Source organism: Capsicum annuum, chromosome 10 (assembly GCF_002878395.1).
Source record: "Capsicum annuum cultivar UCD-10X-F1 chromosome 10, UCD10Xv1.1, whole genome shotgun sequence".
Classification (NCBI taxonomy): Eukaryota; Viridiplantae; Streptophyta; class Magnoliopsida; order Solanales; family Solanaceae; genus Capsicum; species Capsicum annuum.
Window position 1 is genome coordinate 29,702,498 of NC_061120.1, and position 12,028 is coordinate 29,714,525.

Below are 12,028 nucleotides of genomic sequence, written 5' to 3' on the forward strand. Positions count from 1 at the left end.
GCACTATCTACATTGAAGGGTTATTATAACACACTAGGGAGCACTATCATAACACACTGGGGAGCCCCTCTCAAGCCCCTTGTGTGGCTTCTGAAGTAATTGATAGTAAATTTAAGAGCATTATCTTGGGAGAAATTAGAACTTACTAATCATTTTATCTCGAGAATAGGTTACAGATAGAAGATTATGGAGTTACGTTCGAACTGAGAGAAATTTCTGAGAGAACAACTTTATAGCATGACCTATAGTATGAAAGAAGAAAACTTTTCTTAAATGTCCTATAGCTTCTCGAAGAAAAGTAGACATCTCTATACCGTTCCGAAAGACTCTACTAGACACGGCTTTATAGACACCCTCGGACACTTGAACTTTATGCTCTGATACCATGTTTGTAATGACCCGAGACTACCCCTTAGTCATCACACGGTTCTTAGGACCACAAGTGATCCCAAGCTTTGTACTGCATACTGTAAAGCAACTGATTAAGGATGTACAAAATAACTGAGTTTACTGTGAAAAAGCATAAACATAAAAAAATTATGGAATCGGTGAAAATACAAAACTGATATAATTTTACATTCTGATAAAGTCTGAAAAACGAAATTAAGATTTTCATGGTTGATTTTAACTGACATCTATGAAGCCTCTACTATACTGACCATAGATAGCTGGGACACGACTCCAACTACAACTAATCAATAAATATGAGTGAGAAAGTAAGGTACATAAATAATATCTAACTAAAATCCCCGAAGTAGGAGGACTCATCATCTACTGGCTGGAATCCACAACTGTCTGATTTTGACCGTACATACTATAACTTGTACCTACATTATGAGATAATGTAGCACATAGACGTATATGTGGATTAGTACTTTGAGGATGTATTGAGTGTATGGGGGTGAAATGCATGCCTAAAAATAGTATATCAATCATCATCATCATTTGTAAAATAATGCATGCTAAATATAAATGACTCACATAAACTTGAGTAACTGAGAAACTAAAATCTATAATCAGAAGTAGTAAAGCATATTGAATAAATCTAGAGATTCATAACATTTAGTTTTAAAAGTTGTACTTGTGTTCTATCTTTAAAACATACTATCTAAGTGTAAAAAGGACTCACTCTCATAACTGAAATCTAAAAGCTGAAATATGTAGTTAATAGCATTCTGTAAAGCATAATCTAAATAAAGTTGTGATCCTTTACACTTAGTTTTCTAAAATCTTTTCTATTATTCTTTTATGTTATGTTGTAAGCTTAAAACTTTAGGGAGGTTCTTCTAAACGACATAAACCATGTGAGCTAATATGGAGTCCAACGTCTTGTTCCCTTAAGGGGAAAACCTTAAGATAGGGAGAGGTGTCATACTCTTGCCAAGGAGTATAGTCTAATCTAAGTGATCACGTCTGTATCTTTCATCCATATAGAAATAAGAATAATCTGATAATCTGTACCTACGTTGGCTACGTAGTTCTGTGGAAGATAGAGCACGCTAATCCCACACTTCCAACTCGATGCTAAACACTACTCCCTTTTTAATTTGTGTGCTCATTTTATTGGAAATCCACTTTAAAATCTAGCATAAGGGTTTATTCTGAAACCAATTATGTTTTTATCTGATCAAATATGTAAGTAAAGCTAATCTAATTTCTATAATCTGTAATAAATATGTAGAGTGGATTCCAAATATCATCTGAGGATCAAAAAATCAAATCTTTACTGAAAATCTAAAAATAAACTGATCATATTATGTTTCAAGTATAATTGTTCTTGAAATAATAATATTCAATCTTGAAATAATAATCCATGCATCAATTTCATGTCAAAACATCATAAGAATCATGCTTGATAATAAAAATAATAATAATTCATCTCAAAATCTGAAAATTACTGCAATAGGCATGAAAATATGAAAATAAACATGCAATTCAACTTCTAAATCACTTGAAATCTCATAATCTTGCAATTAGCAATAATGGGTATGAAAAAACTCATGTATAATCATTCAAAATCATATAAATTTGAAATAAAAACTTGATTTTGGATACAAGGATGAAAGAGGATCCTTTTTCATAAACTCCGCATACCTCAATTGATGAAATTCCTAAGGGAGCTTGAACTTGAATCTCTATTTGTGATCTTAAAGATGAACTCTTGGGTATGTTGATTTGAGAATCCTCAATTTTGAGTTTTCTTGGAAGAATAATAGATTTAATTGGATTTCTTGGAGGGTAAGTTTTGAGCTCTAGGGTTTTTCTTTTAGGATAGAATGGATGAAAATAAGCATAAAGTACTTGTGTGGTTGGATGAATTAGGGCTTGAGAACTGACCTAATTACTCCTTTTAACATTTAATCGGAACTGGAGAAGAACAAAATTTTCCAATTTGGCATGCCACTGCGACACACCACGATCGCGGTGGCTCACTAGAAAAGGGACCTTTGCAAACTGGAAACTCAACGCGATACGGGGCTATCGGGGTATGCTACTGGGATACCATTTTGGCCATCACCACGATGCACCACCATCGCGGTGAGCCACTGGAAATTGACAATTGGGAAATTAGACTTCAACGCGATACGGGTTTATGATGGAGGTCCACTAGAAAGTGAAGATTGCCATTTTGCTTGTCACCGCGATATGGTGCTTGCCTAAATGGCACACTATTTTACTAAAAATGCCATAACTTCTCAACCGAGAGTCGGATTTGGGAGAAATTGGTATCATTGGAAAGCTAATTAAATTTCCCACACATTGAAGAGTCTAGAATTGGAAAATTCCTATGTATAAAAAGTCATTCAACTTTGAAGCTTACCCTTGATGTTCCAGGAGCTCAATTGAGCTAGAAAAAAGTGTGGGGTATTACATTTCTCCTCATTGGCTTTAGGATCATCGTTATTGGTTATGGAACTAACCTGCTGAGGTACCACCTCTTTTAACTACAACCCACTCCTTGTTGTAACTGTATTTACCTGCTTTGAATTCATCTTTGTATTGCTAGGTAAGCCTCCTTGAGGTCTTGTGCTTTGTGCTCCCCCAATATGACTGAGTTGCAACTCTAATTTCCTGGTAATCAACTGTTGACTCTTTAAATCCGCTACAAACTGGTCTTGATTAGCTAAAAGTTATTTCATCATCTCTTCTTATTACTTGTTTGAGTAGTATCTTGATTATTCTGAACCTACTGTTGATTCTATTGCACTGGCCCCTTATACTGATTGTTGTTCTATGCCTGATTTTCAACCCATGAGAAATTGGGATGATTATGCCAGTTGGAATTATAAGTGTTACCGAAGTTCTGTTGTCCTAGACGATTTGCATTCCCCACATAATTAACAGAATCTGGATTAACCACATAAGCATCTGTTGTGTGTTCACTACTTCCACAGACCTCACACCAAAAATTTACCTGTTGGACTGCATTAGCTGTAGTTGCTACTTATGGAACCCTCAACTTCATGATGTTTAACTGAATAAGTATCTGATTTTGCATTGCTCCAAGATGAGCTAATAGAGTAGTGAACTGATCTACCTCTAACACACCTGCAACCTTCTTAGGAGCACTCCTCGAGTCAACATGTCATTCTAGGTTCCCTTGTGAAATCCGATTCAGCAGTGTGTATAATTTATCATAAGTCTTCTCAAGAGCTTGCCCACCTGCTGCTGAATCCAAAAGAATCTTGGTATTTGTCTCTAGCCCCTCAATGAAAGTATGAATAAGAACATCATTAGACTAATGATAGTGAGGGAAATTTCTAAGCATACTTTCAAATCTCTTCCAAGCTTGGTAAAGATTCTCTCCTTCTTTTTATGTGAAACTCAAAATCTCACTTCTCAAACATGCAATCTTCCCTGATGGAAAGAATCGAATAAGGAAATTTCGAGCTAGATCCACCCAAAAAGTAATGGAGAGTAGTGGTTCAACATGTAAACACCTCTTCGATTCCCCAATTAAAGAAAAGGGGAAGAGAGTCAGTCTGACATAATTAGTATTCACCCCTGCAGGAATGTAAATATCGCTTACTTCCAGGAAGGTTTGTATGTGCTGTTGTGGGTCTTTATTTGAAAATCCAGCAAATTTCCATCCAAATTCATCAACTGCACCATAGTCTGCTTCAATTCTAATCAACCACCTTGTTCGGGCGTACGGATACTGTTAGTCACATAGTTTGTAAGTGGTATTGCCAACTCACGAACAGGTCTAGTAGATGGTTGAGTAGGAGCAGCTAGAATAACCTGAGATGGAATATGCTCAGCATTTGGATCAACTGGATCATTTGGATCAACAATATTTAGAACTCTTCTTTCAGCCATTTGAACCTATTGAATGGGATACTTAGCTCTTCACCTCTGTTGAAATACCAATTCTGGTTCCAAAAAAGGCTCTACCAACTCTCTATCTCTCTCCAGTCCTGTATTTAGATAAACCTGCAAAAAATTCAACTGCTAAGATCAAGTCGTTAACACATAAACTTTCAATCAAAAACCAAAAATTTAGCAAATTACAAATTATACTAGTCCCCGACAACGGCGCCAAAAACTTATTGCGTTCAAACGTACACACAAGTGTATGGGATCGTACAAGTAATATAGTGAATTAAATAGCTAGATATTGTTCCCACGAGGACTAAGCAACTAGCAATTTAACCAACTTTAGTCTTAGACAAGGAGGTATTAAGTGTTGTAAAGTATCAAGATGATTTTTAAATTATGAACAAAAATGTAAATAAATGACAAGGAGCAATTTGTGACAATAGCAAAGCAAGCAACTGTTGTAAACAATAATGATGAGAATTCCAGGATTGAGGCACATCTAAAAATCACAAAATTCTCTATTCATATCGCATTGTAGTTGGTTATCAAGTTATTGATTCTCAAGGTTTATGGTACGATTTTGGTCTCCCGGCCTCAAATCTTCTATCTATCTGAATAGTGAAACTACATCGACTAAAGAGATGCAACAATTCTTCTATATTCATATAAATATCTTCTTGCAATTTAACCAAACAAGGCTCCTAGGTATATCCCTATCATAGATGCTAATTCAAACCCCTTACTTTATAAAAGGGTAAGACCCTTGCTCTTTAATTTCTTCATTCTATCCCATGATTCTCCTCCCAGATTCACATAGAAATATAGATTTATTCTAATGGTGGCCACTCATCAAAATAGTAAACTCAAGAAATTAAGAACAACTCATACGATAATTTGACAAGAAATTACGATAAAGAATATCAAAGAGTAATCATGTTCTTGGCCTCAATCCCAGAACAAGGATGTTTAGCCACTCATGTTTGAATTCAACATCAAAAATAAGTATTGAATCATACCCAAAATTAATCTTGAAGTGAAGAAGTTCAAAAGAAATTCTAAGAACCCTAAAAGAGAGATTTTGTGCTTTTCTGTCCCTGTTGTGCTTGCCAAAAAACTGCTTGAAATTGTGTTCATGTGCTCCTTATATACTGGGACAAAATTAGCTTGAGCTGGAATAAATGACACGCTGCGTTGCTTATCGCATCAGGGAAGCCAACGCGTCGCGTCGTCTGTTGCGTCGAGGAGGCCCACACATCATGTAGATCATCACGTTGAAGGAGCGACACGACATACAGGAATTCCACTTCTGAAATTTGGCTAAGACATGGTTCTTTTCTTTTATACTTGCTCCAACTCTTCTTTGGATGCTTTTTGACTCACTATAAGTGCCTTTCCTCATCAAGATAACCATTTCCACAACATCAATCATCACTTACTTCATATCATGCCCCCAATTTTTGTCCAAATCCGTTGAAAATTCACCCTGCATCACTAATCACATTGGTTAGATACGGAACAAAATTAAGGCTCAAATGTAATAAGAATAACACATTTTATCTCTTAAAACAAGTCTAAATATGGGTGAATATATGTGATTAGACATATAAATATGCCCAAGATCACCTTTCACGACAAGACACCAACCAAACTCTATCACAAATCATTTCGAATGGTACTTAGGATACTTCTGATGTATCTACACAAATTTCGCCAGATATCTTAAAAACTATCCATAATACTTACATACAATAAATGGAGCCTAAATTGGACAAATTCTTCTGGAATACTTCATTTGTAGGAACTTTCACCACAACCTCCGCTTATATGTTTTTCCTAAATTCATAAAAAAATATTACCTACGAACAATCCTACTAACCTTTCGGTTTGGAAAACAAAAATTCCAAATAAGATAAAATACTTCTTATGGCTCGCCACTTTAAATAAACTCCATACAACAGAGTTTCTAAATAAGAGAAATGTAATCCCGACAAACTTTTGTAGATCTTGCTCTAGTGTATATGAATCACTAACACATGCCTTACTAACTTGTCCCAAAGCATTAGAAACTTGGACCCTCTTTAGACTTTCTCCATCTGAAAACAACTTCTTAATCGATATAAAAAATTTATGCCTTTGTGATACGATCCAAACCTCAGGAACTAGAAACTAAAATAGGGAAAGTAAAGATAGAAGAATAGGATAAAGATGATAGAAAGATAGACACGAAATTGATACCGAAAGGGCAATCAAAGGATGTATCAAATCCTAAAACCTCCTTTAGTGACTATCAATAGACACCTAACTCTTAATGTGACCGCAAAGGGTATTAGATCCACCTTACAACCATTATTTCTAAGCAAAGTTCAACAAATGCTTTTCCAAGCACTCAAACACTCCCATGGAGTCTCATGAATATATCATGTAAAAATTATCATTAAAAAAGTTAGGAAATAAGCCTAGCTACCAAACATTTATTGTTTGGCTACATATTTCATAATTAGGGCCCAAAAGTGACCCAAATGTAAGAAAAGACCCACTAGGGGCTGTTTTGACCCGCTCTTGAAATGCTAGAGTGGATCAAAAGAAGATCCAAAGTGCCTTGGGAACATGACCCTTCCAAGGGGCTTTCGAGCCTCGTTTTGCAGTCCTTCAACCTCGCTAAAGTCCTTTAACCCTTCTTAATAGTAATATTTCTCTATGTGGCATCTTTTAAAAGAACTAACGACTCATCAAGCACCTCGAGCATCATCCAAAGGTCCGGAGGCAATTTGACTTGTTTCATCCTCCCCCTCTTGAAAAAGGACTCGATCTCGAATACAAACCTTGCAAACCAAAGGAAGGATAAACAAATACAACATCCTCATGACATGAGGGTTAGGGTTAGCACAAATAATCATGACATCATGCCAAGGTTGCACACACTTAAAATATAACCAAAGATCCCTTGTTTTAAATATTAAAAACTTCTCGAAGAATGCACAAAGGGGTTAGCTATGGGTTTCATCAAGAGATACTGAAATCACAAAGGTCATAATGGCATCAAATAGTTCAAAGGGTGAAACTACCCTCACCTTAGGAGCCATAAGACATAATTATTTCCTTACCTTTTAAAGAGACCACATCAAGAGTGGTGCCTCATTTGGTTTTAAAGTCCACAACACCCATATAGCATTGTCATTTAAACAAGCGGACCAACCAATAAGTTTCCTACCTCTACATCAAATAAATCCAAGAATAGCATGGATATAATCATAAGCAAAAAGGTAGTATAGCAAGGAATTAATTATAAAAACAACATCCGTGGTACTATTATCTATAAAAAGGCCATTTGGCTCAAAAGACATAGCACATAAGGCACACAAGGATGGAATCAAGACATTTAAGAACATATGACTTCTTTCTTTCAAGTAAATCATCAACTTGGCATCCACAAGTTGGGATTCATGCAACTTAAGCACAAATGTGTCAAACAAGGATGCAAAGTTATAAGCAACACCCAAAGGGGACAATGACACATTTGCCCTCGGGTTCTTAAGAATGATACTACCTTTGAGAAGGAGGTCATAATATATACTCACATAATAAGGAAGGGTATCATATGAATAGAGCTCATCCAAACTAGTTTCAATAAAAGACTCTCTCCTTAATCTACAAGTGGTATACCCTTGGTCAAGAAAGGAAACACACAATAGTGAAATCTCTTGGAGCTTTTCGTGGCTGCCTTCTTTAATAACCCTTCATCTTGGTTGGATTTCTTTTCATTACATAATGTTGGTCCCACAAATGGTTTATAGATCCTCGAGAAAGACTTCTCATCATAGGGAAGGATACCAAAACCCACATTCAAACTTTTATTATCATGTGGACCAAGCAATAATTTGGGTATGCCATAATCACCACACTCAAATTTGGCACCGGGGTCAAATGGAAAGAGTGGCCATAGACATGGGTCTAGACAATACTCTTTTTCAACACTAGTTTTACCCAAACTAAAAGATATATTCTCCTCATTAGCATAAACATCATCAAAAGCAAAGGGATAGTAGAGAAAGGTATCACTCAAGTCAACTTCAACTAAGGTACCCTCGTGCACGTACTTATTATTAGATTCAAAATCATTACCATGAGTATTCTCAATAGTAAGGTCACACAAAGTAGAAGAGGAAGCAATTTCCAAACAATTTATACTTTCTCTTTCAATGGAGTTATCCTTAAGTAGACACATACCACCACCAATATCAAAGGGATTATTACTTAGGCCTTCACAAGAAGTAAGCAATTCATCCTTATAAATATCAAACAGGGGTAGATATCATATAAAGGATCACATCCACAATAAATTTCTAGGAAAAATCACTTATTGGGTTTCTTAAAGATTCAAGCAAATCAAAGTTGTCATCACCCAATTGATTATTCCTTTCCAAGACTTCACATTCTTTTCCCTTAAGAGTACTCTCATCTTCCAAGAGAGATTTCCATCTTTAGGAGTAATGTTATCACACCATAGTAGGTTGTCATATGCAATATAGCCCTCAAGATGAGCTATATCAACAATGTTATCCATACCACTAGGTTATGAAAGTCCATTGCATATGACCTAGCACATGTAGTGGGTCATGGTGTCACACCATAGAGAGGATGTAAAACATGAAAGTCCATTCTCTAAAAGACCATTATCAAGTTTCAAAGATGTTTCAAGCACATGGTCATCCCTACGAGCCAAACAAGCATTAGGATCTTTACTAAAAGACAAGCTCAAGGGGTCACTCCCATTTTCTTGACCAACATTCTCAATTCAATCACTCATATGAGGTTCTTTAATCACATTACATACATCCTCAAGTGATGGAATAGTTTCTCACATAAGTTGATCAACATAATTTCCACAAGATAATGTACTATCATCCAACACAATGGCTTCAACACTAGGTGGACACAAATTGATCTTACAAGAAGAGTCAATTCCGTCATCAATAGGATCAACTATTATATCCATACTCACATTATGTACATCATCATTAAGAGGTAAAGAATCATTAGACTCAAATATAGGTAACCTAATTATCACACTCAATGGGCTACTAGCCATATAATCATCATTTTTATGCACAAGAGTGTAAGAGTAAGCTATTTTACCTTAAAGTTCTTAAGCACATTCTTTTTTACCTTGGTGTGAAGGTCCTCTATAAGCTTTGGATTCAATTACGATTTTTCTCATCAAGTATTTAAAGGGAATCTTCTCTTTTAGCACTTGTTCTCTTCCACTTTCCATGTTGGTACCTACACACATGTCCTTATTAAAAGAAGGACAAACAATGTTAGCTCCGGTTAGTGGTAACCCCCTCAATTCACTCCTTACAACCTCTCATTTTTTCTCTCTTAGGTTTCTACCTTGCACTTACTAACTCCTCTCAATCTTTTGTCTCTCAATTTTATTTAGCTTGGAGTAAGTGACCACATTGCCTTGAGATTTGGAAAGGTAAGTGGAAAGAGATGGTTTCCCTATTGGTCTAATACAATTTTAGGCTAATTTTGCATATTTAGAATCTTATGTTGTGCAAACCAATCGGCACCCAAGCATAAGTGTCCACATTTCAAGGGGATTACATCACACCACACCTCCTCAAAGTGCCCATCTCGAGTGAAGGAAACCTTTACGCTTTCGGAGACTCTATAGCCTTCCAAGATGTATAAAAAATGCTTTGACACTCGAGGTATCCCTAGATAATCAACCATAAGAGGAGTTATGTAGTTTATGTGAAACTAATCATTATGTATAAGAACATATTTCGGGACTCCACAAATCTCTACCCATCTTGAACATGGTTGTCTTCTTGGATCACTATTATAAAGCTTTGTATAACCCTTTGGCAGATAGATTAGACTCAAAAACTCTTTTAAGGCACCCTAAGTCTAAGTAGGATTCCTTGCAATTTTACACCATTCTAAGGTCGTACCTTGAATGTACTTAAGGGCATATGTATCTTGTTCGGCTTTGCTCATAGCATAATCCTTGAGGACTTTTTCACATTGCCATTCCCAATCAAGGTAAACTTCAGGATCCCGTTCTTTTTTAAAGATATATAGAGTAGAAAGACAATGACTCCTACTATACCCTTTATTTTTATCTTGGTTCCCACTTCGACACATTTGATCATGTCTATATTCATAGCCCCCACAATCTCCATCTACTTCGTAGCCATAACTATTTTCACCACAATCATAGTCTCCTATGTCGTAGTCACAATTATCCGAGTCTAACAAAGATATGTTCCCCTTAAATCACTTTGTACCTACAAAAATGGACAAATAAGATTAGTAGTAAAGCACCTCACTAACACTCATATGAACTCACCTTTGTGATCCTCACAATTAGAGCGACAAATGTTGAAAGTTTCTAAAACTCCGATGGCTAATAAGGTGTCAATCTCTACTTTGCGACCGGAGTGGATTCTTGTTTAAAATTGAAAAGAAAACTCAAAAACTAACTATTGTACTTGAATCAAGAAGGTTCAAAAAAATAAAGGAGAAAAACACACAAAAACGGACAAGAAATGAATCGGACTCAAAAAACTAATCAATCAATATAGTAGATGAATTGCTAGTTGATGAGTAGCTTAAGAATCAAAATAAGAGTTTAGGAATCAAAAATATGAAACCTAGGAATCAAACTTTGAGCACTAGAGTAATTAGAAGTGTTGAGATGTGTTTTAGAACTTGAATTGATATTGAAGAATTGTTGATATGTATTTGGGAGCATGAATTGGACATTAGGAAGGATTTAGATGTGTCCAAAATATGTTAGTGGTGCATTCAAGAGGGCCGCCTTAAAGTGTGGCCGCATGTTGGGCGCACATAGAGAGCATGTTGGACGCAGGACCAATCTACCTCTGATCTGTGGCCAATTTGCTGCCAATCTGCTGAAGCAGATGCAACACAGATCAAACCAGTGTAGTTTGCTCCTGACTTATGGCCAATTTACTGCCAATATGTTGAAGCAGATGCAGTGCATGCCAAGCCAGCAAGTCTGGAATTTCAGTTGAGCTTTGCCTAAATGTGGGCCTCCTTTGATTCTCTCTTGGAATATTCTTTAGGGTCTTCAAAAGGTGTTTGTACAAACACTTTTGTACACCATTTTGTTCACTTTTAAGGATAAAACAAACACCTTTTTCCTACAATTCCTCTTGAAGATTTGAATTTCTCCAAGTACACTCAAGAACAACTAAACTTCAAAAATCTCTATCTCTTAATTCTTTGATCAGAATCCAACGAAATTTTGAACCAAGGCTATTTTCAACCTTATAAACACATTCCAATTATCGTTTTGCTCAAATTCACAACCAAAAATTCTAGATTTTCAAATCATATCTATAATGCCCTGAGTCTGTACCCCAGACACTACATGGTGCTAGCAACCCCGAAGGACTATCAGTTAACCCATGACTTGTACCAGCTGTGAGCATTGTATAATAATATAATACTATAATAGCAACCTGTCTGAAATAAATACAGAAGTGATACTATAAATGTCATAAGGTTCATAACTGAAAACCAATACTGATAATTAAATACTGAAATACATGTCTGAAATACCCTAGTCTAAAAGCCTCTAACTGTTTGAATTATGGAGTTGATGGAATAAGCCCCCAACTAACTCTGACTACTAAAAACTACACTGAAATACTGAAATAATACACTGACCTCAAAC

The 12,028-nt window shown here is 35.9% G+C and overlaps 1 non-coding gene across 1 annotated transcript; it reads left to right on the plus strand.

Moving 5' to 3' along the window:
- The first annotated feature begins 3,740 nt into the window (after nt 1–3,740).
- Nucleotides 3,741–3,847, plus strand: LOC124888252. The gene has a single exon (XR_007046383.1). It is a non-coding gene; the product is annotated as a small nucleolar RNA R71 (small nucleolar RNA).
- Nucleotides 3,848–12,028: the final 8,181 nt, after the last annotated feature.